Below are 13,292 nucleotides of genomic sequence, written 5' to 3' on the forward strand. Positions count from 1 at the left end.
CGGCGGCGGGCGGCGGCCTAGGGCGCGGAGGGCGGACCGGGAATGGCGCGCCCTGCGCTGCCGGCGTAACTCCGGCGCTTGCGTGCCCGCGACGGGCACGGGGACGGGGAGGCGGGCCCTGTGAGACGCCCCGGGCGCAGGTCTTCCTGCAGGGCCTGGGGGCTCGGCCCAGGTGCCGGGGGCGGTCTTACTGGCTGGGGGCCGTGGCACCGGAGGTGCCCGGGACCCCTGCCATCTGTCTGGTTCCAGCTTTTGGGGTGAACTCTGCCATCTGGTTGCCTGTGGGTCAGGTTTGGTCCCTCTTCGCTTCTGTCTGGCTATCAGGCGCAAAACTTGCCACCTAGTTATCTAGTGGGCGACCCCTGTGGTCTGGCTGGCTGTTCGTTTAATCTGGAGCAGCCCCCGCCGTCTGGCTGGCTGCCTCTCTGACCTGGGTAGGCCTTCCTACCACCACCATTTGGCTGTCCATCTGTCCAGCCCCACCTGGCAGCCCCCTGCTGTATGACTAGCTGTCCAGGGTGACCTCTGCTGTCTGGCTGCCCGTCAGTGTCCCCACAGACTTTTATGTTTTTAATTTTTTTTGAGTTGGAGTCTCACTCTGTCACCTAGACTGGAGGGCAGTGGCCGCTCCCGGCCACCGCAGCCTCGACCTGCTGGGCTCCGGAGATCCTTCTGCCTCAGCCTTCCAAGTAGCCGGAATTACAGGCATGCACTACTACGCCCGGCTGATTTTTTGAATTATCGTAGAGATGAGGTCTCGCCAAATTGCTCAGGCGGGTCTCGAACCCGCGGGCTCAGGCAATCCACTCACCTCAGCCTTCCAAAGGCGCGGGATTACAGGCTGAGCCACCGAGCCCGGCTCCACAGACTTTTCATACTTAGCAGTCCCTCAGTGGGTCGACCCCCGCTGACCTCTACCGTCTGAATGACTGGTTGACTGGACCCTGTTCTGTTCTCTCAGGCTGACGCTTCACCTTTATCCCTAGTTAGCGCTGGCTCCTGTCTAACAAGTGAATCTTTCTGTCTGTCCGTCTGGCCTGGTGCCTGCCCATCACTGCTCCCAACTGTGTAGCCCGGGTCTTTTGGCAGGGGGTGGTGAGAGGGTGGCAGGGAGAAGGGACCCAAAGGGTGAAGCTTGAACCCCTTTCTCCCTTAGTTGGAATGGAACCCTGCGGTAACTGTTGCCCGGGATTCTTTCCTGGCCCATGCCAGGGTGCTCCAGGGCCCCGAAACACAGGGATCAGCCCCCCAACTAAAGCCTGTAAATTGAAGGCCCGCCTTGGAGCCTGGGAAGGGGCTTCCTGCCTGAACAGACCTCTGGCAAGAGCCCTGAGAAGCCTCAGTGTGTCCATCTGTTCAGCGGGCAAACTCCAGTCTGTTCTAGGATTCCGGAAGCAAATGAATGAGAACAGTTCCTGCAGCCACTGAAAACGCTGATCCTCCCCCCCCCCCCACCCGCCTCTTGCCTTTCTCCTCTTCCAGATGGTCGCCACTTCTCCATTCCAGGAAGTACTCCATTTGTGAAGGGTGATAACATCTTCCTCCTCTGTGTCATCACTGTTATTGTTATCGCCATGAAGGGATCATGTTTACCTATCAGGCCTGGTTCTGAGTCTTGAATCCCAGGATGAGGAGTTGGGTGGAGGTTCTTTTATCATCCCCACCTTGGAGATGAGCTGAGAGATTCATCCAAGGCCACCCAGCTGGTGCTCGGCCCTGCCTCTGCCTCCGCCTCCCCCAGAGTCCTGGGGTTTTGCTCCCAGCAGCATGAATTTCCTCCTTTGCTGTTTTGTCTCTGGCTTGTTGCCTGTGTCTACTGTGGCGGAAAGGTGTGGACTTGGGGTCAGCCAGGACTGCCCTGGCCTCGGGCTGGGCAGTGGGCCCCTCTGAGCGACTGTCTCCTGCCTGCCCAGGCTTCTGGTGGGCATCTGCAGGGCTCCATCTGTCTCATTCACCTGTGACCCTATGCAGATGGTTTGGTCTCTCTAAGCCTTCTAAAAATGGAGTTATGGTTTCTTAACAAGACTGTTGGAAGGTTGCAGTGACCTGAAGAGTTGAAAATGCTTACTTAGTACAGTGGCTGACACACAGTAGGTCTATGTGGATGGGGCTGTTATTTACCTGGCTGGTTCCTTTCATCAACAAAACTAATCCAGAATTAAGGTTCTTTCAGATTACAGATTTACCTAATAGGGGTGCCATTGCTGTGATTCCTATTTTACAGAGCTGGAAACAGGCTCAGAACTGAGCAGAGCGTGTGTGTGTTTTTTTTGGAGTCTCACTCTGTTGCTCAGGCTGGAGTGCAGGGCCACGCTCACAGCCACCGCAGCCTCAACCTGCTGGGCTCAGGTGATCCTTCCACCTCAGTCTTCCAAGTAGTTGGAACTACAGGCATGTGTCACCATGCCTGGCTCATTGTTTGATTTATTGTAGAGACGAAGTCTCACCAAGTTGCCTAGGTTGGACTCGAACCCGTGGGCTCAGGCAATCCTCTCACCTTGGCCTCCCAAAGTGCTGTGATTATAGGCGTGAGCCACCACGCCCAGCTTTTTTTTTTTTTAAAGAAAAATTTTGCTCACCTGTAATACCAGGATTTTGGGAGGCTGAGGTGCGAGGATTACCTGAGTCCAGGGCTTAGAGACCAGTCTGGGCAATTTGGCAAGACCTTGTCTTTACAATAAAAAAATAATTAGCTGTGCTGGGCTCGGTGGCTCAGCCTGTAATCCCATGCCTTTGGGAGGCTGAGGTGAGTGGATTGCCTGAGCCCGCAGGTTTGTGACCCGCCTGGGCAACTTGGTGAGACCTCATCTCTACAATAAATCAAAAATTAGCCGGGCATAGTAGTGCGTGCCTGTAGTTCCAGCTACTTGGAAGGCTGAGGCAGAAGGATCGCAGGAGTCCAGCAGGTCAAAGCTGCAGTGGCCGGGAGTGGCCACTGCACTCCAGTCTGGACAACGGAGTGAAACTCCAGCTCAAAAAAAAAAAAAAATTAGCTGAGCATGATAGCACACACCTGTGGTTCCAGCTACTTGAAGGGCTGAGACAGAAGGATCACCTGAGCCCAGCAGGTCAAGGCTGCAGTGGCTATGAGTGTGCCACTGCACTCCAGACTGGGCAACAGAGTGAGACTCCAACTCAAAAAAGGAAAAATTTCTATTAGAGACAGGATCTTGCTCTGTTGTCCTGGCTGGTCTCAAAGTTGTCACCTCAAGCAGTCTTCCTGTCTTGGCCTCCCAAAGTACTGGGATTACTGGTGTGAGTCACCTTGCCCAGCCAGAATGCTCTTGTTGGAAGCTGTTCAGTGAGGAATTGAGAGCTCTGGATTGGGGATGTGGGTCTCCATGGCTTCCCTACTTACTCTCAATCCCTCTGCCCCTTGCCTTTTCCTCTTGCCCACTCTGGCGTCTGGCCATTCAGCCACTTTTAAGCTGTGTAACCTCGTAGAATTCAGCAATGCAGAAAATGCTTGTTAAGAGCATTGGTTTTGCTGGGCACGGTGGCTCATGCCTATAATCCCAGCACTTTGGGAGGCCAAAGTGGAAGGATTGCCTGAGCCCTCGGGCTTGAGACCAGTGTGGGCAACTTGGAGAGACCTCATCTCTACAGTAAATCAAGAAAAATTAGGCAGGCGTGGTGGCGCATCCTGTAGTTCAAGCTACTTGGAAGGCTGAGGTGGAAGGATTCCCTGAGCCCGTCAGGTCAAGGCTGCGGTGACTATGAGCATGCTGCTGCTCTCCATCCTGGGCGACAGAGTGAGACTCCGACTCAAAAAAAAAAAGGGTCTTGCTTGCTCTTTTGCCCAGGCTGGAGTGCAGTGGCACAATCATAGTTCACTGTAGCCTTCATTTCCCGGGCTCAAGCCATCCTCCCACATAAGCCTCATGAGTAGCTGGGATTCCAGGTGCACACCACCAGTCCCATCCAATTAAGGTTTTAATTTTTTTTTTAGAGCCAGGGTCTCACTATGTTGCCCAGACTGGTCTTGAACTTCTAGCCTCAGGTGATCCTCCTGCCTCAGACTCCCAAAGTGCTGACATGACAGGTGTGAGTCACTGTACCCACCTTGGATTTTTGAAGAATGTGGTCCAAGTACAAATGGCCTAGTTAACTCAGCCTGCTATGAAGGGGTACAGATCGCTGCTCTTGGGGGTGTTTAGAACTTTTTGGTTGTTTTTTTTTTTTTTTTTGAGTTGGAGTCTCACTCTGTTGCCCAGACTGGAGTGCAGTGGCATGCTCCCGGCCACCGCAGCCTCGACCTGCTTGGCTCCAGCAACCCTTCCACCTCAGCCTTCCAAGTAGCTGGAACTACAGGTACGCGCTACCACGCCCATCTAATTTTTTGATTTATTGTAGAGATGAGGACTTGCCAAATTGCCCAGGCGGGTCTCGAACCCGCGGGCTCAGGCAATCCACTCACCTCAGCCTCCCAAAGCGCAGGATTACAGGCTGAGCCACCGAGCCCAGCTAGAACATTTTGGTTTTAATAAGTTACCTGCTAACATTTAAAAATTATTATTTCACATCAGCTGGATTTCTGCGGTGCTAGAAAACACCCAGATCTATAGAGTTTAGTGGTGCCATACACAAGTTCTGTGCCCGACTTGGCCCTATTGCATTTGACTGTGTGACTTTGGTCAAGTGGATTTGCCTTTCTGGGCCTCAGATCCTTTCTCTGTAAGATGGAGGTGAGCCAGGCACTGTGGCTCACACCTGTAATCTCAACACTTTGGGAGGCCAGAGGTGGAAGGATTGTTTGAGGCCAGCCTGGGCAACAAAGCAAAACCCTGTCTCTACAAAAAATAAGAAAAAAGATTAGCTGGGTATGGTGGCATGTGCCTGTAGTCCTAGTTATTTGGGAACCTGGGAGGGGAGGATTGCTTGAGCCTAGGCATTTGAGGCAGCAGTGAGCCATGATTGCTCCAGTGCACTCCTGGCTGCGTGACCCAGTGAGACCCTGTCTCTGAAAAAAAAAAAAAATTGGGTGATACCTCCACTCTCCCTGGGAACTGGATGAGTGGCTGTGCTGGGTGTGTATCTGGCCTTGTGGGCCTGGGTCCCCCATGGCACCAGCTGTTGGAATTTCAGAAGCAGCAGCCACTGCCCCATAATTCTAGAAGTGGCCACCGTCCCTACTGCTCCCAGCACTCCTCCGGGCCCTGGAAGCCTTTGAGATTGAGACCCCTGGCTTGTCTGCCCTGCACAAGCAGATAGACCTGTGGCCCTAAGGGGAAGGGAGAGCCTGCCTCCCTCTTGACCTTGTCACTTAGCCTCAGGTGCTGGCATGAGGAAGGGCCTTGGGAATTTCCTCAACCTACCCGGAGAAGAGAAGGGTGAGGCTGAGGCCTCTGGCCCAGAGTGCATAGACCAGGCCTGATCCTGTGAGGTTTCCTTCTTTGAGCCTCAATTTCCTCAGTGAGGAAGTGAGGCTGCTACCACGCCAGATTGGATGTGTTTCAACTCAGGGCAGATGAAGTCATCTGGTACCTGTCATTGCATACTTGTGAGACCGCGGCAGGAGACTTAATCCATCCTTTTAAAAATGGGAGTTATAATAGCACTTCTTTCTTAGGGATGAATAAGGATTAAGTGAGACCATTTAGTACTCTTGGCACAGAGGAAGTGCCTCAAACATTAGGTATTGTTCATCGGAAAATGTGTTTTCTGAGCACCTTTACTGTGTGCCTGGAGACATAGCCTTGAGCTGGTTTATAGAACCCCTGCCCTGCAGAGCTGGCCTGCAGGCAGCACATAAAATAAAGATGTGGGCCAGGCATAGTGGCTCACGCCTATAATCCCAGCACTTTGGGAGGCCGAGGTGAGAGGATTACCTGAGCTCATGGATTTGAGACCAGCCTGGGCAACTTGGCAAGACCTCATCTCTACTATAAATCAAAAAATTAGCCAGGCATGTTGGCGCATGCCTGTAGAAAGCTACTTGGAAGGCTGAGGCGGAAGGATCACTCGAGCCCAGCAGGTCGAGGCTGCGGTGGCACAGCCACCGCACTCCAGCCTGGGCGAGATGCCAACTCAAAACAAACAAACAAACAAACAAATAAATACAGATGTGGGAGCAGGAGGTGATAGAATAAAAGGATCCAGGTACCGGATAAGGGAGAGGTCATGGTGGGTGCAGGGTCACATTTTAGATAGGTAAGGCAAGTGACATCTGAGTGGAGACTGTGGGAACCGCCTGTGCAAAGGCCCTGAGTTGGGAATGTTCCTGATCAGTTCAGCAGGAGAGTGAGGGAGATGAATTCAGGAGTGGCTGAGCTGCAGGACTGCACCTGTGTCTTGGTGGGAGCTGGCCCAGTTCACATTTGATGAGCCCTGGCTCATGTACCTGCCAGACGGAGGGGCAGGTTGTCTGCCCCTTGGGCTGATCTGTCCCTTAATGGAACTTAGGAGTTTAGAGTCACCTGGAAATGGCTTCTTTTTCCATTGACTTTCCTTTTGGGCACAAACAAATTGCATCCTAACGTGCCATGCAAGGCCCTGCCCAGGTGGACTGCAGGCCCGGGACACCTGGAGTGAGGGGTAGGGTCCAGTGGTGTCTGGGAATGTGGCTGTCCTGGTGCTACCACACACCAAACTAGTGGCCTCGCCTCTCTGCGCTTCAGTTTCCTCATCTGGAAATGGGATCATGATAGTTGCTACTTTTGTGAAATGGCTTTTACCATCTTGGTCGTGAGGTCTGTCTCCCTTTTGCCTGGATCAGGGCTCCTATGATCATTAATTTCTTTTTCCTTAAGGAAAAGGAGCTCATCATTACTTTTTTTATTTTTCATGTATAATTTTTTTTTTTTTTTGAGTTGGAGTCTCACTCTGTCGCCCAGACTGGAGTGCAGTGGCCGCTCCCGGCCACCGCAGCCTCGATCTGCTGGGCTCCGGCGATCCTTCCGCTTCAGCCTTCCAAGTAGCTGGAATTACAGGCACGCGCTACCACGTTCAGCCAATTTTTTGATTTATTGTAGAGATGAGGTCTCACCAAGTTGCCCAGGCGGGTCTCGAACCCACGGGCTCAGGCTCACCTCAGCCTCCCAAGGCGCGGGATTACAGGCTGAGCCACCGAGCCCGGCTTCATGTTTAATTTTTAAAGAAATGGTCAAACTGTGTCCCAATCATTACTTTGTTAATGTAAGTAGCGCCTCATTTTTGCGCACACGCATATACACACAGAGTGCTTATCAGCTTTCTAGTTTTGGGGATAAAGTCAGAGCAGGACATGCACACACACCCTATTCTTTCAGACACTGAAATGCCTACCAGAGGCTGTTCCTGGTTACTTGTTCCTTTTTTTTTTGAGGTCGGGGTCTCACTCTGTTGCCCAGGCTGGAGTGCAGTTGTGCTATCACAGCTCACTGTAGCCTTGACCTCCTGGGATCAAGTGATCCTCCTGAGTAGCTGGGACTACAGGAGCATGTCAGTACACCCAGCTAATTTTTAAAATCCTGAAGAGACAAGGCCTCACTATATTGCCCAGGCTGGTCTGGAACTTCTGGCCTCAAGCCATCCTTCCGCTTCAGCCTCCCAAAGTACTGGAATTAAGGTGTGAGCCACTGCACCGGGTCTCCTGGTTCATTTCTAAGTGAGAATCATGGCTGCAAACATGAGGGTTGTTTATACCCATTCCGTGTTTGGTGGTGGGAAACGGGGCAAAAATGCCCAACAGCAGTGGATTTGGCCAAACATACAAGGTGTCCAGACAACTGACGGTGAACTAGCTGCTTAGTGGGATCTAGAACGCCGCCTGTAGGTACTAGACTGTATGGGCCTGTCTTAAAGCAGTTGTTTGTGTAGTAAAGCCCAGAAAGATGTCCACCACCTGAACCTCCCCCCCCATGTGAATTGTCTCCCCATGTGAGTCTTGGTTTATTTTTGCTGGTTTGGGGATTATGTTTATAACCAGGAGGACAGATTCCTCCAAAGCTCTCTCTGGGCTGTCCAGGTGCTTTTTCAGAGTTATTTTTCCAGAGATAATGGTTGGCGTCAGGTACATAACATTGAAATCCCCTGGTAATAAGCTGGAACGTTTCTGGGAGAGGGTGGAGGACGACCTCACAGACTGTTCTAGATTCAGAACTTTCAAAGGTAGCCTAGCAGGAAGGGCTGGCCGCCACATGGAGCCTCATGCCTCTCCCTCAGCATCCGCACTTGGCTCAGAGCCATATCTGCCAAAGTGGTGCTCGATTTGAATGAAAATGCTGAAATTATAGGCTTCTCAACCGCTGAAGAAAATGGGTACATCATCTAAACCGTAATTTCCTGGGGTTGCCAACTGCATGCTGTAATTAAGCTCTTATTGTGTTAAAGCTTTGGAAAAATCCAAGCCAATAATGAGGTATTTATGGGGCATTAGTTCCAATCTGCATAAAGGAAAAAATGCCTCTGCCTCTGGAGCAAGATGGCACCTGAGAGAAAAGACTCCGCTTCCAGGTGCCTATTAATCTTGGCAATCAGATCCCCGCTGGGTGGGGGAGAATTTTCCCTGTGAAGCTAGCTTTCGCTTGAACTGGAGCCCAATGGTTGTTTCCGTTTCATCAACTGCTGGATGTCTATGTTGTCAAGAGCCAATGTTTGTGCAGAAACAACCTGTGCCATACCCAGGATGTAGGTGTAAAGTCTAACCACATGGTCTCAGAAGCCCTCGGGTGGCAGCTGCTGCTCTTAGCATCCTTTCTTCGCAGGTGGGGAAATTGAGGCCAGAGAGAGGGACTGGCCTCAAGTCACACTAGGCGGAGAACAGGGACTGGAACTTGAGTTGGCTCTGTGTCCTCTAGAGCTAGACATCTGGGAAAAGTGGGGGTGAGAAAGTGTGGGCCTGCTCTTGAGAGTAGGGCCAAATGTGAACACTCATGTCTGAGGATGGGGCCAAGGTATGGAGACTTGGGGAGCTTTGAGGTAGTTGGTTGTGTGTCCGACTGGCATGCCTTGAGTATTGCCCACTCCGTGCCTGGTGCTGGGCACCCAGCAGAGACTGAGATGGACAGAGGACAGGTGAAGAGTTAAATGAGCAGGGAGATTCTAAGAGCGAGAGGTGATTTGCTCTGTACTGGGCAGGAGGGTGGGGGCAGAAGATGGTGACTGGGGTGCTGCTCCAATGGGGCTGTCAGGGTGAGCACCCTACAGTGGAACCAGTGTTGCAGGGACTGGGAGAAGAGCATCCTAGGCTGAGGGAACAGCAGGTACATTTAACTAGAGGACACAGAGCCAACTCAATTACAGCCACCTGCACAAGTCTGCTGGGAATGTGGATAGAATCAGGGGGCATGTGAGAGGTAGAACACTGGCTGTTGGATGCCTCCTTTTTCTAAATTTGAATTAGTCTGGGTGCGATGGCTCATGTCTGTAATCCTAGCACTTTGGGAGGCTGAGGCAGGAGAATTGCTTGAGCCCAGGAGTTCAAGACCAGCTTGGGTAACATAGTGAGATCTTTCTTCTACAAAAAATGAAAAAATAAAAAATTAGCTCGGTGTGGTGGCAGGTGTCTGTAGTCCCAGCTACTCGGGAGACTGAAGTAGAAGTGTCTTCTTTTTTTTTTTTTTGAGTTGGAGTTTAACTCTGTCGCCCAGACTGGAGTGCAATGGCCGCTCCCGGCCACCGCAGCATCGACCTGCTGGGCTCCGGTAATCCTTCCGCCTCAGCCTTCCGAGTAGCCGGAATTATAGGTGCGCGCTACCACGCCCAGCTGATTTTTTGATTTATTGTAGAGATGAGGTCTCGCTGCCCAGGCAGGTCTCGAACCCGCGGGCTCAGGCAATCCACTCACCTCAGCCTCCCAAAGGCGCGGTATTACAGGCTGAGCCACCGAGCCCGGCAGAAGTGTCTTCTAAGCCCAGCAGTTCGAGGCTGCACTGAGCTGTGATTGTGTCCTTGCACTCCAGCTTGAGGACAGAGTGAGACTGACTCAAAAAAAAAAAAAAAAAAGAATTATGCAAGTAGAGCACAGATAGTGTTCTTGTATTAGAACATTGCAGATGAGGAAGAGCAACACACTGTCCTCCCTGTCCTTGCATCTGTGCTCACATGGGGACACCATCATCAGGATGGGACAGACCCTGCAGACCCTCTGGTGAGTTATGTTTACAGGTGCTGGCACCTGGGGACTATGTAGCACTGTTTCGGATTGGTTCTTTCTGGTGTGTTTTCCGTCCAGAACTGGGATCACCCTGTTCATGTCATTCAGCAACTTGCTTTCCAACCACTTGACACATCTTCAAGATTTTTGTTTTGTTTTTTGAGTCAGGGTCTCACTTTGTCACCCAGGCTGGAGTGGAATGACAGCCTCCACCTGCTGGACTCAGGCAATCCTTCTACCTCAGCCTTCCAAGTAGCCAGAACTACAGGCATGAGCCACCATGTCTAACTAATTTTTTGATTTATTGTAGAGATGAGGTCTCACCATGGTGCCCAGGGTGGTCTTGAACCTCTGGGCTCAGACAGTCCTCTCGCCTCAGCCTCCCAAAGTGCTGGGATTACAGGCATGAGCCACTGTGCCTGTCTGATTTTTTTTTTTTTTTTTTTTTTTTTGAGGTGGGTTCTTGCTCCATTGCTCAGGCTCATCTTCAACTCTGGGCTTTAAGCAGTCCTCCTGCCTTGGCCTCCCACAGTACTACAGGTACATACCTATACACCTGACTTTTCTGTGTTGATATATTTGTAACTGTTGCTGGGAGCAACCTTAACCCCCCTTAAGGAATGGGAACATGGTGGGGAAGCATCTAGGAGTTGCTGTGACTGTCCCATGAGAGACAACAGCACCTCTTGTGTCCTGTGATCCTTGCTGGGGCTTTGGTACAAGCCACCTCGCTCACTTTGAGGCTGGTGTATGATCCCATTTACTAATGAGGAAACTGAGACACAAAGCTTGCCTAAAGGTGCAGAGGTTTTGAGTGGTCACACCTTGGCCCAAGACTGGCTGACCTGTACCTCACCCCTGGCTTCACCAGATTTGCAACCTTCCTTTTCCCCTTGCCCTGGGATCCGTGTCATCAGCACTGTCCTATGCTCTAGGTCTCAGATGCTGTTTATATGTCCCCTGGAGCCGGCACGTCCCGTTTATGAACAAGGCAGCTGAGGGGCTGAGGTAGGTCAGGCTTATTCATTCAAGTTCATTTTCAGTGGAAGTCGGGGCCACCCTAACAAGTGACAGAGGAGGGTTGGTAAGAGGACATCATGGTGAGTGAGCCCAGGAGCCCCTTGGCCTCCCGGGAATGTCATTCATTGATGGAGGTGGGTGGGTGTGTGGAAGTTGGATGCCCTTACAGGCAGACTTGAAGTAGGAATGATAGTCAGGGAATGCTTCATGGAGGAGGTGGCCAGTTTTCCTGCTGAGGTGGGGAGAACCAGCAGAAGCAGAGAGGCGACCCACTGAGCTGGTCACACATTTGTGTCCATCCGCCTGGCTGTGGACCTGCCTGTGGCGTGTGCCCTGTTCCATAGGCCCTTTCTGTTTCTTGTCCTGGTTGCCTAGCACCCTGTGGTACAGAGGCATCTTCGAATATGTCCCAGCATCCTGGTGATGGACAGTAGGCCATTTATAGTCAGGTAGTCCCAGGATTTGCACCCAGACATGGCCCTTGTACAGTGTAGCGGGGAGGGCGTGGAAGAACTGATGTCTGGCGCTGGTGTGTGGCCCTCACCTCCCGGGTGGTGTCTGCTTCACGGCTGGCGTTGAACAAGTGGGCTTGGAGCTGGCCAGAGAGTCCTCCCTGATGTCCTCATGTCCCACCTCAACATGTCCCTGCTGCTCCCTTCCTCACCTCCAGCCTGGTCTCCCTGCTCCTGGCCCTCATCTGCTCAGAAACCTCCATGGCTCCCACCCATTCAGCAGAGCCCAGCCTCCCACGGCCTACTCCCCCTCCACCCACCCATCCCCTCCTTCTCACCTCTGCCCTTCCCTCACCTCTCCAATCCCATGGTCTTGCTGGGCACCCTTAGGCTCACTCCTGCCTCTGCTCCTTCCTGCCTCCGCATCTCCTTTTCTTGCAGATTTCTGCACGAGTTACCCCTTCATTCATTCTTCCCCCTCCTTCACCATCCCTGGCTTGCTGCCTTGTTGTGTTTTCCTCAGGGCCCTGTTGGCCCCGGAACTAGTTTGCATACATTTGTTCTTTCCCCCCACCACCCCTTTACCACAGAGCATCAGCTCAAGGGCTGGGAGTTTGGTCTGTTTGTTCCTTGCTGTCCCAGCACATAGTAGGCACATATACTTGTAATGACATTCACAGGCCACGATCCTGACACAGGGCAGCATGGTGTCTCTGAGCTGCCTTCCTTGGCTGTCTGATAGGGCCAGCAGGACCATCCCAGGCTGTAGTGGGTGAGACCCTGTGGGATGCCCCCTCTGACTCTGGCTTCCTGCCTGGGTACCCAGTGGCCCTGGCAGGAGTGGGCACTGCTGCTCTTTGCTGTGGGAATCCTCCTTTGGATAGATCTGAATCTGCTCTGACTGCAGACCCGTGGGGCTGTGGACAAGAGGTCAGTAGAGCTGTTGAGGGCCTTGGTGACACCCCCATACCCAGACGAAGGAGGAGGCTCCCTGGAGACTGCTGCATGCCACCCTTTCCCAGCGATAAGAGCCTGTCAGGGCAGCCTAGTGGGTGGGCCTCGCAGGCAGGAACAGTCCCAGCTGGGTGACCCTGTCTGCTGGCTGATACGCCCTGGCACAACCAGGCCAGCCCTAGGGGACGCCCCCAGGGCTGATTGGGACACAGCTCTTTCTGTCCTGGCCACAGGCCTCTGTCTCTGTGCTGATAGGCAGGGTCCTTCTAGAGGGTTGCTGTCTCCTTTCTGGGAGGACTCAGCTGGTCCTTTAACCAGGAGCCTGGCAGCTCTGAGTTTGGTCCTTGGGAGGTCGTTCTCTTCTACTGGATCGTGGTGCATTTGGGAACCAGTGCCTCATCAATCAAGATCAGGGGCCTGTGACTGGAGGCTTGAGCCATTGGCTCAACTTGAGGGAATCTTCCTGTGGTTTGGGTTGGCCCGTCTCCTTGTCTTGCAACACTGAGTTCCCCACCATCTGGCCGGAAGCCAGTCAGAGGGAAGCCTGGCTTCTGCAACATCTGCCCTGTGGCTTCACCTGGAACTGGCTACTGGGAGTTCAGGGCAGGCTGCTTTCTGAGGTGGGGAGGCAGCACTGAGTGAAAAAGGACGTATTGGCTTGGTTTGTAAACTCTTTTCTTTTTTTTTTTGAGTTGGAGTCTCACTCTGTCGCCCAGACTGGAGTGCAGTGGCCGCTCCCGGCCACCGCAGCCTCGACCTGCTGGGCTCTGGCGATCCTCCGCCTCAGCCTT

At 52.7% G+C, this 13,292-nt stretch overlaps 1 protein-coding gene across 1 annotated transcript in view; it reads left to right on the plus strand.

Annotated features, from left to right (window-relative positions):
* Window positions 1-13,292, plus strand: part of LOC103276706 (dynamin-2-like) — a 46,786-nt gene that overhangs the window by 426 nt on the left and 33,068 nt on the right. The window lies entirely within an intron of this gene.

The sequence above is a fragment of the Carlito syrichta genome, unplaced genomic scaffold (genome assembly GCF_000164805.1).
Source record: "Carlito syrichta isolate Samal-C Ts95f unplaced genomic scaffold, Tarsius_syrichta-2.0.1 Scaffold316302, whole genome shotgun sequence".
Classification (NCBI taxonomy): domain Eukaryota; kingdom Metazoa; phylum Chordata; class Mammalia; order Primates; family Tarsiidae; genus Carlito; species Carlito syrichta.